The 26972-nt window shown below is 40.0% G+C and overlaps 1 long non-coding RNA gene across 1 annotated transcript in view; it reads left to right on the top strand.

The window, feature by feature from the left end:
• The first annotated feature begins 402 nt into the window (after window positions 1-402).
• LOC311606992 overlaps window positions 403-26972 on the top strand; it is a 43417-nt gene continuing 16847 nt past the window's right edge. The window contains exons 1-2 of the long non-coding RNA XR_014782491.1: window positions 403-4017; window positions 5160-5309. This is a non-coding gene — a long non-coding RNA (uncharacterized lncRNA). The remainder of the gene's footprint in view (window positions 4018-5159; window positions 5310-26972) is intronic.

Raw genomic sequence — 26972 nt, 5'->3', positions numbered from 1 at the left:
CCTGAGCCTCCCGAGGGCGTGGGCAGCGTGTGGGGCGCGAGCTCCGGGGAGGTGGGAGGGCTCCGGGCTCCGGGCTCCCGGCTCCGGGCAGGTGCTGGAGGACGTTGCGGACAGGAGCCGGGGAGAAGGCTCGGGGGGCGGACACAGGGTGTGGGCAGATTGGGGAGAAGGGAGCATGGAGGGACCTGGCCCCACGGTGACCAGGGCCTCAAGGGCAGGCCTGGGGGAACCCACGGGGGCCTAGGTCGGGTTCGAAAGGGAAGGAGGACGTTCCGTTTCGGGGTTCGGACGGTTGTCTAGGGGGATTTGGGGCGGGCAGAGGCAAGTGGGATGGTGGAGGGAGGGAGAAGATGGGCACCTCTAGGCAGAAATGGAAGGAGCAGATGCCCCGGTTAGCGCTGTGTGTGAGGGGCAGGGATTGGGGCAGGCAGTGGAAGGCCACCGGACGACTGAAGGGAAATGGCGGAGGAGGGGTCTGTAGCAGGGAGTGTGGCCGGCAGGCTGAGCCCCAAAGAGGGAGGGAAGGAGTGTCTGGGGAGGGGTTCTCTTAAATGGTGGCGGGTGAAATTAAGGGTGTTCAGGTAGGAGGTGTCTGTGTCCAGGACGGCAGGGGCCCCCTGAATAGTTGTCTGGCCAGGAGGTATGGAGGGAAACAGGAAGGGGTTGACAGACCAAGGGAGAAAGTCTGGTATTTGTCCTGTATTCAGGGAGATGAGGATAGGGTTAATGGGAGGAGCAGTGATTGACAAAGGGCCTGAGTTTGAGGGGTTTCAGAGAGAAATGGGGACAAGGAGGTTAGGTGGTTGGGTGGAGAGAGGAGGTGTCAAGGCAGGAGGTGTGTGGAGCTGTAACAGGGCAGCAGAAATAACTGAAATGGATTGTGTTTGTGTGAGAAATACTAGCAGGCAACAGCAGATGAGGGAACCTTGAGGCTGGGAGCACTCTGGAAAGGGACAGGAATGTGTGGCAGGATGTAGAGTGAGGTGGTGGACAGAGGGAAGGAGAGGGAGAATGTGTATGCGAGTGGTAGGTGAGGGGTAGGGAAATATGGAAAGAAGTGTTCTCAGGGCAGGAGGTGTGGAGAGAAGTTGGGGAGGAGGAGGAGGAGGAGGAAGGAGGGTGCGTTTGAAGGGAAATCACTAGAAGGTGGGATTCGGTTGAGGAGGTCTGGAGGACCAAGTAGAGGCAGAAGGGAAGGGAGTAGTCAGGGGACAGGGAGGCGATAGGGAAGAAAGGGTATTTTGTAATAGAGAATGTAAAGGAAAGTATAGTATCTACACTGAAGGAAAGGCCATGGTAGGTATGTATGGATGATGTCTGTGACTAGAAGGGGGCGGTTGTATGAGGTTGGTGTGGTGAGGTAAATAGGATGCCCATGTTTAAAGCAGGAAATGACTGATGGAGAAGGGTTCAGAAGTAGATACCTAAGAGTTTGGACGATTCAAGGTGTGGAAGCGTGAGGAAAGATGGGAGTATTTACAGTTTTAAGACATCAAAGGGCCAGGCAATGGTGGCCAAACCTTTATCCCCGCACTCGAGAGGGAGGGGCAGGCAGGACCACGGAGTGAGTCCAGGATAGCCAGGGCCACACAGAGAAACCCTGTCTTAAAAAACCAAAACTAGCCAAACAAACAAAAGACATTAAGGGTCCAAAATTATTAGGTCACTGAGAGATAATAAGAGAGTAGAGTGGAGAAGTAGAATGGGAGAGGATTATTAGAACTAGAAATTTGGGACAGTGGACAGAGGATGTGGCTCCTAGTCTGACATAACAGAAAATAGAGGACATGCAGCTGTGTACCTTATCTTAAAGCTTACTCTTTTAAAAGAGATGATAAAACCTGACTTTTAGGTCCACAACAAGTAAGTGGGAAGGAGTAAGGAAGAGCTGAATGTCCACTTTCAAGTTGGGAGGCATTGGTGTGTATTCATTTAGCTTTGTTGACTGATTAGTAGACAGACAGCTGTATGCCACCAAGAGGAACACACCCAAAAGATAAAGGAAATAGAATTGCAGTGGCTGCATAGCAGATGTCTTTGTGAAGCTGCAAGAGAGCAGATTCCAGAGGCCAGTAGCATCAAGAGTTCTGAGAGAGGAAGGGATACCTTATTTCTTGTGCAGTGTCTCAGATACACAGAAGCTTCCTGGGTAATGGGACCGTACTCAGGCACTGGATGATGTAATACATGAGTCCCAGCTACAGGCTGACAAAAGTAATATAAGCTTCTAAAAGTGGCAGAAATGGAGCCTTTGGATTTTAACCTTTAAAATGTTAATAACTGACACTGGGTTGTCAGCCTTTTTTCCCAAGTAATTCAAATAAACTTTAGTTGGAGGCTTTTGATTCTTTGGTATTTTGGTTTGTTTTGATTCATATGTAATGTTAGCTTTAAATAAGGAAAGACACCTCTGGAGTTGGGTGGACTTAAGACCATCAGCTTTCCAGACACATGGGAACTAACCTTTAGGAGTCTGGGCACAGATAATTGTCTTCTTTAGTTCTGTAGTTTGTGTATAATTTTTTTTTCTTTGGGTGGATGGGGTGGGGAGGGGAAAGAGATTTGGAAGAATTAAACAAACGGCCCTGAGACTTTTATAGTAAGCTTTTTCTTAGAATCCTGGAAAATGAATTCCCTTTTGACAGTTGAGATTTCTGTTTTGTCAGATTTCAGTAAAAAGTAAATTGTATCTTGTTACAGAAGTACCTTGCATTGCTACTCAATGAACTTTATGGTATGCAGTATGGTGTTGTGATTTCAAAGAAAAGGGCTGTTCTGCATACTTCCTGGGGTGATTTCTTTTGTCAGTTGGGAAGTATCTTCATGTAGGCATTATATGTCTTCTTTTTTTTTTCCTTTTCTTTTCTTTTCTTTTTTTCTCTTCAAGATGGGTCCTCTGTGTAGCCCTGGTTGTCCTGGACTCTTTGTAGACCAGGCTGGCCTCCAACTCACAGAGATCCTCCTGTTTCTGCCCCCTGAGTGCTGGGATTACAGGCATTCGCAACCACGCCCAGCTGGCATTAAACTTTCAAATAACAAGTTTAGGTAGAGAATCTTGTCTAAACATGGCAAGGGAGGAACAGAACATCAACGTTTAAGTAGTTCGCGTCTAACTATAAATATCTAAAAATAAAATGTTAATGATTTATTTTTATTTTTTTAAAGACAGAGTTTCTCTGAGTAACAGTCCTGGCTGTCCTGGACTCCAATTTGTAGACCAGGATTTGAACTCACAGAGATCGCCTGCCTCTGCCTACCAAGTGCTAGGATTAAAGGTGGTGTGTGCCACCACACCCTGCTAAGCTAATGATTTTTAATATCCAGATTTGAAGTGTTTAACATAGGGAGTAATGTTCAGAAAGCATTGCTAAGTGAATTTGTTTTTGGAGGGAAACATTTTCATGTGCCTTTGATTTTTTTTTTTTTTGTATGCCGTTGAGATTTAATGTATGTACAGAATATAATTATAGTGAGCATATCTGCTCTTCCATTGCTCCCTGGCAGGGAATTTGAGTAGTAGGAATATGAGATGACTAGAGTAACCTATGAAAATTCTAATATGGTCACTGCTGCTTTCTTTAGTCCCACTCCCTTTTTTTAGATATAGAGACTAACTCTGTAACCCAGAGTAGCCTAGAAATCCCTGTGTCACTCAGGTTATCCTCAAACACAAGAAACACCCTCCTGCCTTCTGGGTTACAGACATGAGCCAGCACACCTGTCACCTGTTTTAAAATCCCTCCTGTTCATTTTACTGTTTTTGGATAAGTAATATTTTCTTATTTAAAATTTTATGGTGGTGTGATGAAATTGGGTGAAATTCTACATCTTGTGATAGTATGTAGGTACTTTAAAGAAAGGTAGGTTATTTTGTCTTGGCAGACTAAATAATTGAATTCTGGTTTTATGTTCACTGATGACTTGCTGGACAAGACACTTAATCCTTTTGTACTTGTTTCTCTTCCAGAAACCTGACTCCTTATCTACCTCCCAAGAGTGTTGAGGTGTTTATAGAAAGCAAGTTTGTCTTTTTTTTTTTTTTTTTAAGATTTAAAGATTTCATTGTGTAGTTCTAACTGTCCTGGAACCCAATACATAGACCTAGCTGGCCTCCATCTCATAGAGATCCGTCCTGCCTGTGCCTCCTGAGTGTTGGGATGTGTCACAAGTTTAAGACTTTTGGAAGACCAAACTTTTGTTAATAAGGAGATAGGTTCTCCCTCCCTTTCTTCAGAGACAGAGTTTCTCTGTATAGCCCTGGCTGCCCTGGAACTCTCTGTAGACGAGGCTGGGCTTGAACTCACAGAAAATTGTTTGTCTCTACCTCCCTGGGATTAAAGGCATGCGCCACCAGCAGGTGGCTCCTTTATTTCTTTTACCCTTGTGGTTTTTAGGTTGGTCAAATATTAATTGTTATCTAAGAATTTGCCATTAGCAAGGCATAATGTCATAGTTTGGGAGGCACATGTCTGTGAGTTAGAGACTAGCTTGATTTACATAGTGAGTTCCAGGATAGCTACCCTGTCTCTTAAAAAAAAAAGATTTTGCTACTAGATAAGTTTGTGAGGCACTTAGAGGTGAGAATTTGTGCATGTCTTTTAACTCATTTTTGTCATTGTTGCTCTACTGTTCCTCTCCTCCATTACCTCAGTTATTGAATATACTGTTTATTTGAATTCTATTGTAGCTGAAGCTTGGTCAGGCATTGAATTTTAGCATAAGCCCAAGATTATTTCTAAACATGATCTTTAGAAGCAGCACTTTCCTAGCTCCATTAATTAAAGTCTTAAATCGGGAACAATACATAAGTATTTTGCAGAAATTTATGTTTTGAACACAAAAGTAGAGCTATTGCTTCTGTAAGTGCTGTGAAGCTTCCTTATTTTGATTTATTGAGGTTTTTATTTTTTAAAACAGCCTTTCTCTGTGTAGCCCTGCATGTCCAGGAACTTGTTCTGTAGACCAGGCTGGCCTCGAACTCAGAGATCCACCTGTCTCTGCTTCCTCAGTTCTAGGATCAAATGTGTGCACCACCATGGCCAGCTTCAGAGCTTTTTCTTTAAAAAACAAACCAAACCAGACCAAACCAAAAAACCAAAAACCTTTATTTTAAAATAATAAATAATGTGTTTTGTGTATGTGTGTCTGTTTGAGTGTAGGTTGTGAAGAGGCCAGAGGAGAGTATTGGATCCACTGGAACTGTTGTTTGACAGTTACGACAACTGAAGTTGAGTCCTCTGCAGGAGCAGTGTGCATGTGATCTTACCTGTTGAGCCGTCTCTTTAGCTTCAGCTTCATTGACTGACAGTGTATGTTTGCTTAAAGGAGATCTATTTGTAAAAATTTAAATCCTTTTCAATGTTGTCCTTGGTTTCTTAGCTAGAAAGAGTCTCTAAATGCTACTCTGGACTGCCACTGTACACATGTAAATAGCAAATTGATTTATTAGATGTTAACTTGCCTTGATTGTGGTAGCACCTGTCTTTGATAATAGTCTTTCTGTATCAGCTGATCTTTTCATTGGTTTACTGTCACATGTGATATGTTTGGGACTTGTTACCTATCTTACTACTGTTATGTTTTTTTTAAAGAATGGTTTTTAAAAATTAGTTTAGCTATTGAAAAACTTTTTGAAAGTTAGCTGTGAATAGCTTTTTATTCTGATTTTAGGAAACTTTATTTAGGGGTGTAAATTAAATTTATATGTCATTTGAAACAAATAAGTGAGATCAGATTAATGATGATATAGTGGTTTATGCCCAAAGCCTGTTATACTTTAATCTAGTTCTGAGTCTTTACATTGAATAGTGACTTGACCAAATGATCTGACTGGTTATTTCATCCCTAATTTGAATTATTACCCTACAATTCTTTAGGCACATTGTATTTAGGAAGCACAATGCCTGATCTGCAGAAGACTTTTTAAAAAAAAACGTGTGTATGGCTGTCTGAAGGAAGAAGCTCTAAATTTTAGTTATTTGGTATTCAAGTTCTCTTTAACTTGCAATATAATACTGTATAAAACACCTGTTTTTTCTAGTTAACTTTAGCATGACTTGAAAAGGTACAGTTGGTTATATCAATAGTAAAATCACAACAGTGTATTGTGTGACTTAATGGTTAATTTCCATATGAAAAACGAGAATTCTGCAGCAAGTTGTGTAATTACTGAGGTGCTTTGGGTCATGGATAAGATGTAGTTTGTCACGCACCTACAGAATTTTCTGTTTGTGTTTCCTAAGTGCTAGGCTTTGCACATTGCAGTGTCTTGTTTGACAAATCAGCATTTTGTTTACGAATTTAACCAATCCAGTACTGTTGACATGTTAAGTAATTATTGTCCTAAAGGAGCCTGTTGAGTCCCATATCTGCCTGTGGGCCCCCCCCCCCCCTTTACCTGTTTTAGAATGCTATTACTAAGCCTGCTTTCCTAGTTTAATCCAGAAAGCATACATTGGCATTTAGGCTCTAAGGCGTGTTTTGTACCAGACCTAAAATTTCTTAGAACTCAGTAGTACTATGTTGAGTAAAGACAAGCTCCTTCCTAGATAGATTAGTCATTAAAACTATTAGCTTGTGGAGGGCTGGAGAGAAGGCTCAGTGGGTAAGAGAACTGTCTGCTCTTCTAAAGGATCCGGATTCAATTCCCAGCACCCACATGACAGCTCACAACTGTCTGTAACTCCAGTTCCAAGGGATCTGACACCCTCACACCAATGCACATAAAATAAAATTAAATTGTTGAAAAACAAAAAAAACTATAGCCTGTGGAGCTAGGCTGTGTTTACTCACACCTTTGGAGACAGAGGCAGGGGAATCTCTGAGCTCAACTCCAATTTGGTCTATAGAGCTAGTTCCAGGACAGCCAGGGCTACACAGAGAAGCTCTCTCTCTGGGGGTGGGGAGTGGGACCTTAACTTTAGCCTGTGAGTTTGCTTATGTTTACTTAGTGTCACTGGAAAAAAAAATCTATTTTAAGATGGTTAGGCTGAGCCAAGTGTGTTGGTGCATATCTTTAATCCCAGCACTCAGGAGGGCAGAGGCAGGGAGGTTTTTGTGAGTTCAAGGCCAGCCTGGTCTACAAAGAGTTCAGGGCAGCCGCAGCCAGGGCTGTGTAATGGAGAAACTCTGTCTTGAAAAAAAAAAGAAAACGTAAAAGCTGTAACCTTACAGTAAGTGGTTGGTTTCTGAAAGTTAAGATCGGGCAGTCATTTCAAAAAAAGGTTATTACATTTTGTGTGTGTGTGTGTGTGTGTGTGTGTGTACACATGTGTACTTGTACTATAGTGGTGTGCAGAGGTCAGAAGACTTATTTGTGGGAGTCTTTTTTTTCCTACCATGTAAGAGACTGGGGCTCTCAGGTCATCTGGAGGCAAGGGTCTTTACCTGATGAACTATCTCCCTGCCCTTTTTATTTTTAATTAAAAAAACTTATTACTTATACAGTATTCTGCATATGTGCCTGCAAGCCAGAAGAGGGCACCAGATCTCATTATAGATGGTATGATTATGAGCCACTATGTAGTTGCTGGGAATTGACTTCAGGACCTTTGGAAGAACAGCCAGACACCCCCCCATCCCCCCCACTCCCCCCTCCCTCTTTTTTTGGTGAGACAAGGTCTCATTCCGTGGCCCCAGCTGACCTGGAACTGACATTATAGCCTTGATTATTTAGGGTGGTCTTGAATTATCCTCCCTCAGCCTCCTCAGTGCTGGCATTACAGGAATGAACTACCACATCTAGTTTTTGAGACAGAGTCTTGCTACTTACAGACTAGGTTGGCCTTGAAGCTGGATTCTTCTACCTCAGCTGTCCTAGAAGCTGTCATTACAGAGAAGCTACCTTCCCCTGCTAGAGGGAGTTCTTTTGAAGATGTGTCTGTGGTTGGGAGGATTTTGAAGCTCATCAATCCTTGCACTGACTTATTTGTGCAGCTTAGCCCATCCACACTTTAGCCTTTTGAGGATTTAGATACGGGTAACTCTTGAAATACACAATTTTGGGTAACTAATTTTCAGTTAGCAAAGCTAGTGAGAGATGTTGTAATTTTTATGTAAATAGCATCTAGGGAGAATAGTGTAAGTCCTCAGTGTGCATTTCCAGTTTTTTGTAAACTGATGTCAAGGTTAGCATGCATGAGTAGATAGATACCACATGTATTAATAATGAGGGCTTTAAAATGGTGTTTTATCTGCTTGCTTTTTGATAAATGTAGAGTTATTGAAAAACAGCTATATTTGTTACAGATTTCATGGCTAAAATTGGAGTACATCCTCTAGTTTACAGCTAGAATGCAGATTAAAGAAGATAATAGTTGGGATGGTGGAGAAAGCTCATTGTTTAAGAGCAATTGTGCTCTGAGGAGGGAGGATCCAGGGTTGGTTCCCAGCACCCACATGATGGCTTACAACCAGTTCTGGGTGAATCCAGTGAGCCCTTTTGTAAACTCTGAGGGCACTGGGCATACATATGGAACATATGTTCATGTAGAAAAACACTCAGACATAAAATCTAAAAATCCAAAAAAAGTTATGTTAAGAAACAATGCTTATGTTTTATTGTTTGTTTCAACACAGGGTTTCTCTGGGTAGCTGGCTGTCCTGGAACTCACTATGTGTATATAGACCAGGCTGGCCTCAAAATGAAGAGATCAGCCTGCCTCTGCCTCCCCGAGTGCTGGGATTATAGGCATGTGCCACCATTTCTGGCTTAATGTTTATTTTTAAAGGGAAAATTAAGTATTATATAAGTTAAGGTCTGAGAAGCAAACTCAGGGCCTTTGGAAGAGTAGCAACCACTCTTAACTGCTGAGCTGTCTCTCCAGCCCCCCAAGTTTAAGTTTTACCAGTAGCAGCATTTGACATGGTGGATGCCTTGCCTGCCTTCTTGAAATACTTGGTCTTTTTTTTTTTTTTTTTGTTTTTCGAGACAGAGTCTCTCTGTAGCCTTGGCTGTCCTGGACTCACTTTGTAGACCAGGCTGGCCTCGAACTCACAGCGATCCGCCTGCCTCTGCCTCCCAAGTGCTGGGATTAAAGGCATGCGCCACCACGCCCGGCTGAAATACTTGGTCTTAAGCCTAGGATTCTATACGTCCACTTTTTTTTTCCTCCACCTCTTTTTTTTTTTTTCCCAGACCCTCCTCCATCCTGATTCCTTACTCCTACCTTTTCCTGTTGGGGGAATCTCTGCTCCCCTCCCCCATTCTTTTGGTGCTCACATCTGATTTCTCTTTTTAAAAATATTTTAAAAATTATGTGTGTGTCTTCTAAGTGTATATATTAGAACTTTGTGTGTAGAGGAGCCTGCAGGGGTCAGAAGAGTCTTTGGAACTGAACCAGGGTCCTTTGGAAGAGCAGCCAATAAGTGCTTTTATTGAACCTCTCTCTAGCCTCTGATCTCATGGTTTTAAATGCCCAACTTTCCTTTAGTTTGGAACTCTGGGTTTCTATACCCCACTGCTAGTGTGATATTTTCCACTTTTGATCTTCTTTTTTCCTCCAAGACAGGATTTCTCTTCATTTCCCTGGCTGTTGTGTGCCTCAGACTCAGAGATATACCTCTGCCTCTGCCACCCAAGTGCTGGGACTATAGACTTGTGTCACCACTGCCCAGCTCACTTGCTTGCTTTATTGACATCTGAAACTGAATTTTTCTCAGACCAAATTCTCAACTTTTGCCCAATCTTTTCTAAATGTATTGATAGGCTACAAGTCTAGTTAATTGATTTTGAAGTCTTGTGCTAAATAAATAACCTGAGTGGTCAATGGTTCAACTTGTTTCACTAAGTTGCTCCAAACTATAAAAACTTAATATATTTTCAGTGGCTGGCTACAACTCTGAGCTCTCCTTGACTGCTGCTTCACTGGCTAAAGATAGCTCAATAGTGTCTGTCTTACCTTTTGAACTCAGATGTTGAGTCCTTGACACTTTGTCAAGATGAAGGTGCTACTTAGTTGAATTAAAAGGTTTGAATGAGGGCTGGAGAGATGGCTCAGAGGTTAAGAGCACTGCTTGCTCTTCCAAAGGTCTTGAGTTCAATTCCCAGGAACTGCATGGTGGCTTCACAACCTTCTATAATGAGATCTGGTGACCTCTTCTGGCCTGTAGGCATACATGCAGGCAGAGCACTGTAAACGTAATAAATAAAGGATTGAATAATAGATTATACTCCTTTTAAGCTAAAAAAATAATTAAAAATTACCCTTATTCATATGTGTGCATGTGTATAGGTACCCTTAACCATGATGTGCATGTGGAGTCAGAGGACACAATCTATTCTTTGTTTCTACTGTGTGGGTCTGGGGAATGGAACTCAGGAACCTCAGGTCTTCAGGCTTGGTGGCAATGCTTTTATGTGCTGAGCCAGCTACCCTTTTAAGATCCCTTAGGACATAGAATCACACTGGGAGAGCTTAGGCTAGCTAACCTAATTAGTGGTAGTTATGGTGTTAGTTGCCAAAACATTTCTAGAACAACCTATACTTAAAACATAGCAGAAGATATCAGGATTTATCTTCTGTTAAATGTTAGCGCATTTAAGAACAGAATAAGATTCTTATTTTAAATGTTCTTAAAAGAATGGAATAAGCTCACTGAAAAGCTTTGTAGCAGGAAATGCTTATATGAATGAGGGATTTTTTTTGCAAAATAATATTGGTTAATATATACACTTTTTATATATAGGCTACTTAATGATGCCTTTTAGTTAATGCATTTTTAAGTAGTAGGAAGAAGGCATCATTGAGCTTATTAGTGGAACACTTGCTTTAACAGGGTGACCTTGGTCTTACTGCATGATTCATTTCTTTCCTAAGCATTTTTTTTTTTAAAGAACATTTAAAGCCCTCTTTGTTCCAGAGAGGTTAAGACACTATTCCAAAGTCAAATAACAAGCTAGTGGCAGAATAGGGGCAACATGGTAGATTTGTCCTTTATTTGCTCTTTTCCCCACTCTTTTCTTCTTCCCCAGGGTTTTACTTTATGTAGCCCAGGCTGGCCTCTAATTTATGGTTCTCCTGAGGCCTCTCTTCCTAGTGCTAGGATTACAGGTGTGGCCGACAAAAGCAATGCATTTGTTGGCCTTCTGTTAAGTGTGCTCTGGGCTTACCTCCCTGAAGCTTCTAGCTTAAAAATATGGAAGAGTACCCAGGAGTATTCTTCCCTTGAACCATTTCCTACTTTCAGAAGTTCTTACACACTTTGAAAAAAAAATAAATCTATTTCCTTTGCTTTAAAAAAGGAAAAAAAAAAGTTAGAAAGAAATTTGGACCAGAAAATCCCCTAACGCTCACATCACTAGCACCAAAAATGTTGAATAGCAATACTTTTTTCCTGAAAAGTCTTTTATTTTTCTCTATTTTTGTTTTTGTTTTAGAAATTAACACATATTTAGTAGATTCACAAAGCCAAGTAAACTTTATGTTACATAGTTTGAAAACATTTCTATCATTTTGAGGTTAAACTAAGCAATTAAAACCATTAGAATTTTTAAAAAGGTAAGAAAAAACTGGGTGTGATGGCATATGCTTGTAATTCTATTCATGAGAGGCAGAGGCAGGTGAATCCCAGAGTTCAAGGTCAACTTGGTCTGCATAGCATGTTTAGGTCAATGCATATCTCAATTTTTACTCTTCCCAAATGGTTATTGTTTCCCAGAGGAGAAAACTAAAGCTCCAGTAACTTCTGATTATTTTAATTCGCGGGTTCAGATCCATATGGATTTGCCTCAAAAAGTTGGGTCTCTTTACTAAATCTGGGAGTGAGAAGGCAAAAAGCAAAAACTGGAGGCGTCATCTTGTATGGGGTAATATCTTAAAATGGTGTGTCTGCCTTATGAACCCCTCGGATCAAGAGGGAAAAAAAGAGAAACATCTGTCGGAACTCTTAGTAGCCATTAATATAAAAATAAGAAATTATAGTGTAGCTTCTGAGGCTTGTTTGTAGAAATTCTCCATCGCCCCCATTTATTTTTAGTTAATCTTTTATACATTTAATTTTATAAACTGATTTCTTATAGTAGACTTAATGGCATTGGAACTTCCTTCCCACTTTAAGATATTTACTTATATATGGTTAGGCTAGAGGACAGACAGCCTCAGATAGCAGTATCCTCAGGAGATCTGTCCACTTCCTCTGAAATGGTTTCTTACTGGCCTGGAACTCACCAACTAGACAAGACTGGCTGGCCTTAGGGATCTGCCTATCTCTTTCTCTATAGTGCTCAGATGGACAAGCAAGTGACAGCATGCCTGGCATTTTCCCTGGGAGTTCTGGGGTTGGAAGGTAGGTGCTTTACCATCTGAGCCTCCCTCAGCCCTCAAAGAGTTGTAGTTAGTTTGTTCTTATGAAGAACAGAAACAGTTTTTTTTAAAAAGCAGTCCTTGGGCAGGAGAGAGAACTAGAAGTTAAGAGTGTTAGCTGCTTTTCATTCTAGCCTGAAACTCTAGCTTCCGGGCATCCAGTACTGTATTGTTGCCTTCACAGCCACCTGCACTTGTGCTTGTGTGCGTGACTTCTCAGGATTAAACCTGGGGACTTGTACAAGATAAGCAGTACTGTACCATTGATATCCCAAGCCCCTAAATTGCGCTTTAAGGATTTCTTTTTCTTTTTTTTGTTTTTTGAGACGGGTTCTCTGTGTAGCCTTGGCTGTCCTGTATTCACTTTGTAGACCAGGCTGGCCTCGAACTCACTTCTGCATCCTTCAGTGCTGGGATCAAAGGCGTGCACCACCACACCCGGCTATTGGAAGAATTTTTTTTTTTAAAAGATTTATTGATTATTTATACAGTGGTCTACATGTACACCTCAGGACAGAAGAGGGCATCAGGTTACATCATAGATGGCTGTGAGCCACCATGTGGTTGCTGGGAATTGAACTCAGGACCTCTGGAAGAGCAATCAGTGCTCTTAACCTCTGAGCCATCTCTCCAGCCCCCTATTGGAAGAAATTTTACATAATATTTCTAGTCTTGTTTTGTATGTCTGTTTTAGGAATTCTCCTACTTTTAAAATTTGAAAGATCTCTTCCTGCCCACCCTCTCTTTGTAGACCAAATGGGCCTTGAAATAAGAAAATGTTCTGCCTCTACCTCCCAAATACTGAGATTTAAGTTGTGCACCACCATGTCTGGCAAGAACTTAAAAAGAAAAAAAATTATGTTTGTATACTTGTTCCCCTGGCGGCCAGGTGAGAGTGTTGGGTCTCTTGGAGCTGGAGTTGTGAGCTGCCGAAGGTGGGTTCTAGGAACCGAACTCTGGTCCTCTGCAAGAGCAGCAAGTGCTCTTAACCACTGAGCTAATTTGTCACCCTTTGAAAGAACTTTTCATAGCTTATTTTCACCTGTTATTCTAAAACTCTTTGGTAAATCACCCTGTAAAATAGATCACCTTTTCTTTCAGAAATAGGCATCTATGCAGTATGTTTCAGTGTGCAGGGTTTAGGGTGAAAAAGGATATAAGAGCTTCCTGAGTCCTTTGGATAGAAGGCTTGATTTTATGTGTGCGAGTATTTGCCTGCAGATCTATGCTTATATGTGTACCATGTACATGCTTGGGGCCTTCAGAGGTTAGAAGAGGGAGGTGGATTCCCTGGAATTGGAGTTATGGATGGTTAGGAGAACCATCCTGTGTGTGGAATTGAATTGGGATTCCCTGCAAGAGCAACAAGTGCTCTTAACCACAGAGCTACCTCTTTAACTCTGATGGAAGTTAAAAAAAAAAAAAAAGGGTTTTGCTGGCATAATATGAGCTACAGCAGCAACAGCTGGGCAAATGTTATGTGTTTAAGTATATTGATAGTTATCCAAAGTAGTATAGATTTTTGACGGTGACCTTGTGTCTTTTGCTAATATCCAAACAGTAGATAATGCCACAAATGGATTATGCTTTTAGACCTTTTATTTAAAAAGTTAAAATGTTCTTATTAACTTCGCTTAAACATTACACACTACTTTTCTAACTTTATGTAAGAAGTCTCATTTTCTTTAGAACCAGAAAAAATGTAGAGTACAGACAGACTTTGGTCAGATTTGTTATTTTTTTTTTGACAGTAGCTATGTGACATCCATCATTCTTTTTGTTGCTCTATTTCCTTGTTTATTTAAGTGGGATTTGTTTTTTAGACAGTGTCTCACATTGTATCCCTGGTTGGTATATAGCTTGCTATGTAGGTCATGCTAGTCTTGAACTCAGAGAGATCCACCTGCCTATGCCTCTGAGTGTTGGGATTAAAAGTGTAAACCACCATGCCAAATCTAGATTGGATTTTTGAGACAGGGTTGAGATTGGTCTCAGATGAGTGGTGATCTTCTTGCCTCATCTACTGTAATTCTGGGATTACAGATGTCAGTTGCTATGCCCAGCTTTTCATCTTTTTTTCTCTCCCCCAAGACAGGATTTCTCTGTAGTCCTGGCTGTCCTAGAATTTACTCTGTAGATCAGGGTGGCCTTAAACTCAGAGATCTGCCTGTCTATGCCTCCTAAATTCAGGGATTAAAGGCGTACACCACCACACCCTACTCCCTTTATTTTTAAAAAATTTCCCCCTAGCTCTCATCTTTTAAAGTGAGTATCATATCTTACAATTCTGTAAAGTAGGGTTAAAGATCTCTTCTCAGCATCTGGCACATGATAGTGTTAAGAGTGCAGCTGTTAGAGCGAGAAACCTAAATTTTGGTAGCTTAGACAACATTGTATATATAAGCTAGTAAAATTTCACCTGTGCAGTGTTCCCTCCCTCCTCTCTCCCTTCTCTGCCTCTCTCTTTCTTTGGTGTGTGTTGAAGTGTCATGTGACAGTTTTAGTTTCTTGCAGCTTACCTTCCTTTTCTCAGAAATGCTTGGTAAATGTCTCCTTGTCTACACTGATAATTGTACATTTACTTCAAATAATACGTGGTATTAAACAAGGTGATGAGGCATTTGCCCCTTAGACCAAGCACTTTTAGTTAGTGCTTACCACACTTAGAGAGGTCAGCTGTCAACCCCCCCCTTTTTTTTCTTGAGATAATTTTTTTAATTTTGTGTTTTGTCTGCATGTATTTATGTATACCACACCTGTGTGTGGAGGCCTGAAGAGAGTGTGGAGTCCCCTGGAACTGGAGTTACAGTTTTCAGTTGTCATATAGGTGCTGGGAATTGAACCCTGGTCCTCTGCAAGAACAGCTGGTGCTTTTAACTGCTGTCTCATTGCTCCTGTATCAAAGAAACCCAATCTTTTTTTTTTTTTTTTTTTGGTTTTTTGAGATAGGGTCTCTCTGTGTAGCCTTGGCTGTCCTGGACTCGCTTTGTAGACCAGGCTGGCCTCGAACTCACAGCGATCCACCTGCCTTTGCCTCCTGAGTGCTGAGATTAAAGGCGTGCACCACCACCACCCGGCAAGACACCCAAGTAAAAGAAGAAATATTGGTTGTCTGGAATGAATGAAAAGTGTGTACTCAGTGCTAATCTTTTTTTATAATGATGCTTAGTGATAAAACATGAAAAACTATATACTAGCTTATTAATTCTACTCCTTTATTATGATTATCTGTATAATTTCTTTTATTTAGTTCAGAAAGATATACCAAAGGCCTTTTTATTTTATAACTGTAGGGTTGAGGTGATGAATCATAATTTAAGTATATTAGCCATGGAGGAGACTTTGGAGATCAACTATACTAACCTTCTCATCTCATTGATGAGACAGCTGGCTCAGAGAAGTGGCTTGCCCAAGGACATAGAGAGTAAGTGAAGGTCTGGTCTCTAGAAGTTCAGTATTGTGTGGGTAAATGGCAAAGTAGAGAGAGCCCTGGACTTTGGAGCCACAGATTTGATTTTAAGTCCCGATTCCATTGCTATTAACTGTGGCCTTTGTTAAGTAAATCTGTTTCCTGTTCTGTGCTCCTTTGTGGGGTCCTGAGAATTAAGAGATAATGTACTGTATAGCACAGTGCCAGGCAGGCATTTGTTCAGAGCTCAGTAAGTGCTGTCTGGTCTTTTGTACTGTTTTTCTTGATTACTTAGAACAGGTCATATGGCTAAGTGATTATTCTTTATGAAATGGGAATCGATGAGAAAGTTTTTTTGACAAAGCCCTTCACTGAAAATCTGAGTTGTTGGTTGATTGGAGGAGGACACTGCTTACTGCATGCAAAATGGGTCGAAAATCTTTATCACTTGCTCCCAAATTGTATGTTGTTGACTCCTTCCTTCCTTTGCTTTTTTCTTCCTCCAATATAGGGTGTCTCTGTGTAGCCTTTGCTGATATGAGGCCTCAAACTCAGATATCTGCCTGCCTCTGCCTCCAAAGTGCTGGGATTAAAGGCATGCACCACCACCTGGATGACATACCCATTTCTTTTGAATATATATATTTTAAATAAATATATTTTTATATAAAATATTACTTATATATTTATAAAATTATATTTTAGTTATATTTACATAAAATATATTTATATAAATTTATATTTGTATATTTAAATGTACTTATATTTATACACTTATAAAATATATTTGTTTTATATTTCATACACACGTGCGCACACACACACACACATTTTTTCACACTAGCTGTGACTATTTCACAGGAGAAATGGATGTAGAACCTGGTATGCAAATATTTAATTTATATCAGCAGTTATCAAGCTTTGTCTTTATTTTTATTTTCTTTTTTTAAAGACAGAGTCTTACTGTGTAACTATCCTGGAACTTGCTATGTAGACCAAGCTGGCCTTCAACCTCTCATGTCACCATGTCTGGATTCAAGCTTTTTTTTTTTTTTAAACCAACTGAGGACCTTTTTATACTCTTAAAATTTTTAGGATCGCAAAGATCTCTTGTTTATATGTACTATTCTTTATTGATACCTAGAAATTGTATTTATTTTATTAAATGAATAACTAAAAGTTTGTTTCTGTGCATTGAGGAGTGTATGTGTGCACATATATGTCTGTGGAGGCTATTGAATCCCCTAGAACTGGAGTTATAGACAGTTGTGAGCATCCTGATGTGAATGCTGGCATCCAAATTCTTAGTAGTAGTAAATACTTTTAACTGCTGAGCTCTTTCCAGTCCCTGTTTTACCATTTTTAAAAATGCCAGAGACAATATAGTATATGTTAGCTCAGATGATATGTTAATGAAAAATAATTATTTTTCAAGATAGAAGAAAATTGGGTGAGAAAAGTAGTTGTTGCTTTAATTTTAATTTAGTGTAGCTTAATAGAAGACCAACTAACTGCATTTAGTTGTTGTATGTTTTGGTTGACGTAGGTGAAGATGAAAAATTTACCTTACACAGATATATATAGCTGGAAAACAGTAGTTTTTCAGATGATTTTAGACATTTTAATACTATCCTTGTATTTGACAGATGGTATAGGCTTTTAAGATTTATTTTAAATAATTATGTGTATATATGTGAGCCAGCCTCTTAGGGGCTTCTCCTTGGGAACTGTACTGTGGGCAGAGCTTCAGGAGGCCAGAGGCACCATCAGGTACCTCACAGAGCTCCTTCAGGAACACTCCACAGAAGGGAAATACCTTGTAGTTGGGGATGTGCAAGGTGAGGGTTACTACCTTCTTGTATTACACAGAAGATTCAATGCTCCCAGGCGGTGGTGGCCTTTAATCCAGTCTTGGGAGGCAGAGGCAGGTGGATCTCTGAGAGTTTGAGGCCAGCCTGGTCTACAAAGTGAGTCCAGAACAGCCAAGGCTACACAAAGAAACCCTGTCTTGAAAAACCAAACCAAACCAAAACAACAACAACAACAACAACAACAAAATGAATGCTGAGCTATGGCATCCTTCAGGCTCCACATGGTCTCTATGTCAGACTGGTCCATGAATTACCATGTCTGTAGAACGTTCCTTGACCTATTGCAAATAAATGACTCTCTCTTTCTCTCCCTGTCTCCCCTCTCTCCCCCTCCCTCCCTCCCTTCCCTCCCCTCGCTCCCTCCTCCTTTCCCTCCTCCCTTCCTTTCGCCTGAAGGTTGACAATGTAGCTTCAGGAGTTTTATGTCCATTATATACATTATCTTATTAATCTTACTTATCTTATTATCTTATTTATTTACATGTACATGTGTGTCTGTCAGTATAGGTGCAAGTGCCTAAGATTAGGGGCATTCCCTGGAGCCGGAGTTATAAGCAGTGGTAAGCTGCCTGATTGTGGGTGCTGAAAATTGAACTCAGGTCCTCTGCAGGAACAATGCATGTTCTTAACCACTGAACCATCTTTTCAGCCTGGCGTTAATTTTTCTTTAAACTGGAAGCCAAAATCATAAATGAATTGTGGATCAGTGACTTTTCCACACTTGTGTATTTTAAAATCTGCAGTGCCGGTTGTGGTGGTGCATACCTTTAATTCCAGCACTCGGGAGGCAGAGGCAGGTGGATCACTGTGAGTGCGAGGCCAGCCTGTTCTACAAAGTGAGTCCAGGACAGCCGAGGCTACACAGAGAGACCCTGTCTTGAAAAACCAAACCAAGCCAAAACCTGCAACCAGGCGTGATGGTGCATGCATAATCACAGCACTTAGGAGACAGAGTCAGGTAGATTTTTGTGAGTTCAAGGCCAGCCTGGTCTACAGAGTGAGTTCTAGGACAGCCAGGTCTACACAGAGAAACCCTGTCTTGAAAAACAATAAAACAAACAGACAAGCAAACAGAAAACAAAACAAAACCCTGCAAAGCTAAGTTGTCATTTATATTTTTACTGTCACTGTTACACTTTTTTTTCCTTTTTTTTTTGGTTTTTTGAGACAGGGTTTCTCTGTGTAGTCTTAGCTGTCCTGGACTCACTTTGTAGACCAGGCTGGCTTTGAACTCACAGCAATCCACCTGCCTCTCTGCCTCCCAAGTGATGGGATTACAGGCATGTACCACCACACCTGGCTGCTATACTATTTTTAAAAATAAATTTGTATAGCTTATTTCTAGTATATTTTAATAAATTATTTTGAGACTGGGTTGCACCATGTTGCACTGGCTAGTCTGGAATTCACTATGCAGACGAGGCTGGCTGAGCAGACTCCGCAGAGATTCTTCTTCTTTTGCAGCCAAGTGAATGGTATGTACCACCACAGCTGTCTTATTTCTACTATTTTTTTTAAAAAAGTATTTATTTATTATGTATACAGTGCTCTGTCTGCGTGCACACCTACAGGTCAGAAGAGGGCACCACATCACATTATAGATGGTTGAGAGCTACCATGTGGTTGCTGGGAATTGAACTCAGGACCTTTGGAAGACCTGACAGTGCTCTTAACCTCTGAGCCATCTCTCCATCCCATTCTACTATTTTTAAAGGTTGTTGTTTTTTTCTTTTCTTTTCAAAACTTTAACAGTGTTTGTCATTGCTGTTTTATATATGGGAGAGCAAGATTAAGATTACATGGATTATATATTTTATATATATTAAAATATAATCTCATTATAGTAGGCTAAAATGTGCAGATATTTTTGGTGGAAATACACAGAATAAACATCCATGCAAATATTTTTCATTGTAGAGATAAATGTTCTAATGCTTTGTAAGGTACCTTGTGTGTACCTTGTGCTTACATGTGGATCGTTAAAAGGATTAAAAAACATTGTAAAGTGCCTTTGTTGTGTGACAAAACTTCCTGGGGGGTCACAGTATACACTTCTACTAATCCTGCTAGGCAGCCCAAAACAGACCAAAGTACAGATACTACTAAAGTATAGCTTGGTGAAACTATATAAGGTTTATTGGGTGAGGGGTTACTTACAGGAGCAGAAATGACTCACAGCTGCATCATCAAAGTCCACCCCAGCACAGGTGACAGCTCACAAAAGTTATACACATTGCAGTCTGCAGATAACAAGGTGGAGAGTGTCCTTTCTAACTTTGGTGTAAACCACATGTCTAGGTAGCTCAGCTGGGTTCTCTTTTTTTAGGCAGCTCTTGTCTCAGGAGTCTTTATAGCTCAGCTTCTCTGAGAGTCTTCTTTGCCGCCCAACTTCTTGTTTGAGAGCTTTTATTGCTTCATTTGGCAGGGAGGGGCCTAGTGAATGTAGTCAGTTTCAGGGACTTGATGAGGCTATTTTGAGTTGTTTGCTTTTCCTGAAGGATGAAGTCTTGCAATCTTGGAGGAAATGGTTACAAAGCAGCCTAGATTTAGGAAACAATCAGAGGCTGTTAGAGTTTTTTTTCACCTCAGTATTATCTGATATACTATGCACATAAGATGCCCAGGTTTGTTTCTTTTTTTTTCAGTTTTTCGAGACAGGGTTTCTCTGTGATAGCCTTGGGTGTCCTGGACTCACTTTGTAGACCAGACTGGCTTTGAACTCTCAGAGATCCATCCACCTTCCTCTGCTTCCTAAGTGCTGAGCTTAAAGACATCAGCCATGAATGCCCAACTTTTTTGTTGTTTGTTTGAGACAGGATTTTCTATGTGTTCTGGTTGTCCTGGACTCACTTTGTAAACCAGGCTGGCCTTGAACTCACAGAGATCCATCTGCCTCTGCCTCCTTGAGTTCTGGGATTACAGGCATGATCCACCACTCCAGGCTCTGCAGGTTTCTTAATATTTTGGATATTTAAAATTTTCTGTTCAAGATAGTAATGCAACTCTCATGGCCTCTAAGGGATGTTGTTACTATGTTTGGGTGCTGTGCTACCTGCTTCATGTATATTGCATCTCTAAGGCATAAACTTCACCATGAAGTCACAAAAAGTATTTCTGTTTAATAAATGATCACACTCAGGTGTAGAAATGGCTAGCTGTCCAAGGTTCTTCAAAGAACAATAGAAGTAGAACTGAGAATTAGACCTATTCTGCTCTGTTTTGGGGATCATCTTTTACTTTTCACTTAGGCAATAAATTGAAATATTTTGGATTGTAATGGAATTTTTGTGGTTTTTGAGGGATAGTTGTATGTGGGGAGATGTTGGATGGTGGTTATTCTCTCTTTAAAAATACCAATTGAAGGCTGGGCCTGGTGGCACATGCCTTTAATCCCAGCACTCGAGAGACAGAGGCAGGTGGCTTGTTGTGAGTTTGAGACCAGCCTGGTCTACAAAGTGAGTCCAGGACAGCCAAGGCTACACAGGGAAACCCTGTCTTGGGGGGAAAACCCCCCCAGAAACCCTAATTGACACTTGAACTCCAAAGCTGATTTTCTTTCTATCCCTCCCTCCCTCCCTATTTGTGTATGGATGCATTTGTGTGAAGTCAGAAGATAACTTTTGGTAGCTGGTTCTCTCCTTCTACTATGTTGGTCTCAGTGATTGAACTTAGGTTGTCATGTCTGGCTGTATGCGCCTCCACTGAGCCATCTCATTGGCCCCTAACACTGATTTCAAAAGTTATTGAGGCTCTTAATTACCTAATTGCTTCATGAAATTGTGGTAAAATAGTAATGTTCAAAAAGTTGAGATCTCTTTTCAAGAGGATGGTGTACTCATGAGCAGTTTCTAGGCTAGTGCAGATGGTTTTTTAGGCCAAGCATTGACTTTTGCCATCTAGTAAGTAACATTGCCTCTTTATTGAATAATATGGTTATAGTCACATTTGAAAGACTATTGTGGTTTACAAAGCTTGAGGAAAAACTCATTTGTACTGGCAGTCAGCCAATATTTTATAAGCTACAATTTTCTTTAGAAAAACTGGTGGTTTGTAGCCCCATAATTTGTGGTTGTTCTGAACTTGTAAAAAAAGTATACATATTTAAAAATGACCATATTACTTTAATATTTTAAGTACATATAACTATCATATTTGTTATAGCATTTATTTAAATAAATATTGCTGGGCTGACAGTCTCTTTGAAGTCAATAATTTATGTAGCATGATTAGAGACCTCCCTCCCAATTCCTGACAAACCTAAAAATCAAAGACATTTTGAATAAAGTCACAGGCACAGTTAAGGGTAAGAAGATGTGCCTATTACTTTGTAGAATTCATGGGATTTTCATGACTTCTCCCTGCATGTGTTGTATTAGTTGTGGTTTGTTTGGGTTTGTTCAGTGTTCTGCATTAAAACAATTTTCCCCCCAAGACAGGGTTTCTTTGTGTGTCCACTACCACCATCACCCCGTTAGACTGCTGCCCCTGTTGCTTTTCCCCATGCAGATAGGAAAGAGTGCTATACTTCCTTGTGTGTATTGTAATAGTTTGTGGGTTAAATTTGTGAGAATAAGTCTTTTTGATTTTAGGCTAATATTAAATGGGGTATAATATCCTTTCTGCTTGAAAGATTTTGACAAGCCAAAGTAATAGTTCCATTTTTATGTCCATGGAGGTTTCTTCGAGTCTTTTTGTTTGTTGAAGGCAGATGAAATGCATGCTAAAGTTTCCATTAATTTGTGAACTGATTTTTGTTACAAAAATTTTAGCAAAATATTAGTAGCTTGCACCTTAGAAGTTGTTGTTAAGGACAAGGATCTCCCACCTCACCAATACTGTATAGGCTGACCTTGAACTTGTGGGCCCAGCTCATCATTTCTCATCTTCTAAAATAACCAATAAAGGCAAGCACCTGGTACGTGGCTCAGGGCTTGCTTAAAGAAAAAAAAAATACTGTGTACTCTTCAGCTCTGGAGGCTCTTGTAGAACACTGGAATTACCTGAAAGTTTGAAAAACGACAGATGCTTGAGTTTTTTGGTTTTTTTTTTTCCTTGAGGGATTATAATTTAATTGGTCTGACATGATGCCTAAGCACATAATAGAATTTTAGAGGTAGTCCCAATGTGAATCTGAGGCAGAGAGTAAGTGTTTATTAGCCCATTCAAGGAAAGAAATATTTTATTTTAGAGAATTTATTATTATTTTTGGAATTTACAACATTTTGTATTTTGAGGTATAATGTCACAAGCTGTTACATAAGAAATAAGTCAGGTTTTGTAATGTCATTTCAAGACTTACATAAATGGAATCCTTTTGTACAGTGATTCTCTACCTGTGGGTCTTGCCTCCTTTGCGATTGAGTGACCCTTTTGTTTTTGTTTTTGAGACAGGATTTCTCTGTTTAGCCTTGGCTGTTCAGGACTTGTTTTTTTAGACCAGGCTGGCCTCAAACTCATGGAGATCTGCTTGCCTCTGCCTCCTTGAGCATCACCATGCCTGACTGAATGACCCTTTCACAGGGTCACATGTCAGATATCCTTAACATCAGATACTTACATTATGATTCATAACAGTAGCAAAATTACAGTTATGAAGTCGCAATGAAATAACTATATGTAACAAGAATAAATTAATAAAAAAAGGAAAAAAAAAGAAAGAACTTTATGAAGAACTGTATTAAAGGGATTAGGACGATTGAGAACCACTGATTTAGTATGTCCCTTTGTAAAGTTGTCCTTTTTCTTTTAAAATTTTGATGTAATTCCCTTAAGATTCACCAAAATTGTTTGATGTGTCAGTAGCTAAGTAGTTTTCCATGTAGGTAGATATGTATCACAGTTTGTTTAACTTGTTGGAGAACATTTGGCCTATTTCCAGTTTGGCTATTACTAATAAAGTTGCTGTTTGAACATGCTTTGGTATAGCCATAATTTTCTGTTTCTCTGGATGTTTAAAAGTGCAGGTGCTGAATTGTTTAATGAGAGTATTGTTGGTTCTGTAAGGCCAACAGAGGTGTGTGTGTGTGTGTGTGTGTGTGTGTGTGTGTATACACCTTTTTGGTTTGTTTTTTTTGAGACAGGGTTTTTCTATAGTGCTTGTTTTGTAGGCTAGACTGGCCTTGAACTCTGAGATCCACTTGCTTCTTCCTGCTGAGTGCTGTGATTAAAGGTGTGTGCCACCATGCTTGGCTTATATTGAAAATATATTCACCATCACTGTAAAAAATGATCCAATGTTTTTGCATTTTCACCTGCATTTGCTACATATGTGTGTGTGTGTGTATAATTCTAGTGAGAAATCTTTTATTAGGTTTGAGGTTTGGAATTTTCTCTTGGTCTGTAGCTTGTCTTTATATCTTAAACACAGGTCACAGGCTTGATGAAGGTTGCTGTGAAAGTGATCAAGCAGGTTTCCCTGTCTTGGTTTTGCTTTTCTTTTCTTTTTTTAATTATTATTTTTATTTTTTAAATTTAATTAATTTATTTAGATTACATCTCAATTGATATCTCATCCCTTGTATCCTCCCATTTCTCCCTCCCTCCAGCTTTCACCCTATTCCCCTCCCCTATGTCTGTGATTGAGGGGGTCCTCTTCCCCCTGCATATGGTCACAGCTATCAAGTCTCATCTTGGTTTAAGAACTCCACTAGCTCTAAAGAGTTTTTTCCTAGAAAAAAAATTTTTTCCCCTGAAAGAGGCTTATAATTTTACTTTAAAAAATATTTATGTATTATTATGTATTCAATGTTCTGCCTACATGTACACCTGCAGGCCAGAAGAAGGTCTCAATATAGATGGTTGTGAGCCACCATGTGGTTGCTGGGAATTGAACTCAAGACCTCTGGAAGAGCAGCCACTGCTCTTACCTCTGAGCCATCTCTCCAGCCCTATAATTTTACTTTTAAATCTGTGCTGCATTTTGTTTTTCATAGACTGTTGGATATAAATTAAAGTTTCTTTTTGGTCTAGTTTGTTCAGCTTCATTTGTGGAAAAGCTATTCTCCACTGAATTGCTCTTATAGTTCTGTAGAAATTACTTCAGCATGCTTTGTGTCTCTGTGTCTGGGTTCTTTATATGTTTGTCACTTTAAATCTTCATTACTAAAGCCATATGATAAATGCTTAAATCGGGTGCAGTGTTCTGTTTCGCTTTTTTCAAAATAGTTTTAGCTATTCAAGGTATTACAATATAATAGTCTGCCTCCCCTCTTTCCTTACCCCTCCCTCTCTCCCTCCCTCAATCCAGACATGCTAGCAGCTGGGCTGTGGTGGCACATGCCTTTAATCTCAGCACTTGGGAGGCAGAGGCAGGTAAATCTCTGAGTTCAAGCTTGGCCTGCTCTACTGAGTGAATTCCAGAATAGCCAAGGCTACATAGAGAAACCCTGTTTTGAAAACAGAAGAAAATAACAACAATAAAACCAAAGACCGACTAGCAATTTCAGTAAATTTATAGATAATTTTAGAGTTAACATTTTTATTGTAGGCCCCTTTAGCATTGGATTTTGATAGATTGGAATGAAGCTACAAAGTAGTTCTGTAGCTAGTACTAAAATTGTTAAAATAGTGTTGAGAGATATGTATAATTAGTAAAACATTGAACTTTTAAAACCTCCCAATAAAGAACATTAATATAATGGAAGTAGGAGCAGTTGTTTATTTTATACATTTATTCACTTTGTGTCCTTAAACTTTTGTTATGGGACAGACACTGTTCTAGGTACTAGAATACAGTGGTGAAGATAGATATGATCTCTCCTTTTATTGACCTTATATTCCAGTGGAGGTAGAGTCAGCAGAGCCCAATAAATTTCATGTATTAATGATGTTACTGTTGTGATTTGAATGCGAAGTGGCTCTCCATAGGCTCATATGTTTGGACACTTGGTCCCCAGCTGGTAATGCTGTTTGTGGAAGTTATGGAACCTGTAGAATGTTGAACTTTACTGAATAAAATGTCACTAGGGGCAGGTCTTGAGGTTTTATAAAGCCTGTCCTCATTTCCTGCTCTTTGTCAGCTTCTAGGCTGCTAATGCCATGAGCTGGCCTTACAGTCCTGCTGATCCTTCGTCTCTCTGATGCACTGTATCCCTTTTGGAACTGTAACCCAAGTAAGCCCTTTCTCCCATAAGTTCCTTTGGTCACATTATTTTATCACATCAGCAGACAAGTTAGTGTGCTTGTGGTGAAAATTACAGAAAGATAAGGATATGGAATAACAAAATTTTAAGTGTCTTCTAGGAATGGAAGGGAATTTTGTGATCAACATTGATAATGCTAACCGGGAAGGAGAACAACAAATGAGAGTGAAAAGGTAGAATGTAATTTGTTATAAAATGAGCTTAGTGGGGATGGAGAGATGGCTCAGTGGTTAAGAACACTGTCTCCTCTTCCAAAGGACCCTGGTTCAATACCCAGCACACACATGGCAGCTTACAACTATCTGTAACTCCAGTTCCAAGGGATCTGACACCTTATACCAATGCACATAAAATTAAAAAAAATGAGCTTATTTATATTTACTTTGAAATCTTCATAACAAGATAAAGTTACATCTTCTGGAGTTCCTGTTTGCTCCTCCCGCAATTCATGGACTTAATATATTAAAGAAAATAAATAGTATGTAGGGTGTGTTTGAGTGTGTTAACACGTACTTACTCATGTGGAGGTCAGTGTCTTCATTGTTTTTGTTATTTTTTAAAAGTTTCTCATTGAATCTGGAGCTTGCTGTTACAGCTGAACTGGCTGCCAGTGAGCTTTCTCCTCTCCTCTTCCAAGGTGAGGAGTTATAGAAGTGTGCCATCACTCTTGGTTTTTATGTGAATTCTGGGAAGCTGAACTTGGGTCCTCAAGCTTGTGTGGCAGGCACTTTACTGATTGACCTATCTTTCCAGACTCCAGTTAGGATTTTTTTGGGGGGGGGGGTTTTGAGACAGGATTTTTTGTGTAGCCTTGGCTTTGTAGACCATGCTGGCCTTGAACGCACAGAGATCCACACCTGCCTCTGCCCCTGCCTCTGCCTCTGTGTGGGCTGGGATTACAGGACTGCCACCATGCCTGGCAGGAATTGAATTTTCAAAAGTAGTTTGAGATCATCTTGGGCTGCGTAGTGAGTTGAAGAAGAGCCTGGCTTACCTGAGACTTTACCTCAAAAACTAAAACAAAACAAAACGGGCTAGAGGGAGATACGACTCATTTGCCGCTCTTACAGAGAACCTGGGTTTGTCCCCAGAACTCAAATGATTACTCACAACCATAACTCTTAATTCCAAAGAGTCTGACAGCCCTATTGATGACAGGCACCAGGCATGCACATTGGTATACATACAAGCAAACACTCTTTAAAAAACTTTTTTTTTTTAAACAAGTATATAGTGTTCTGCCTGCATG

Source organism: Acomys minous, assembly GCF_964271855.1.
Source record: "Acomys minous genome assembly, chromosome: 10".
Lineage (NCBI taxonomy): Eukaryota > Metazoa > Chordata > Mammalia > Rodentia > Muridae > Acomys > Acomys minous.
This window is presented reverse-complemented; position numbering and strand designations above follow the sequence as displayed.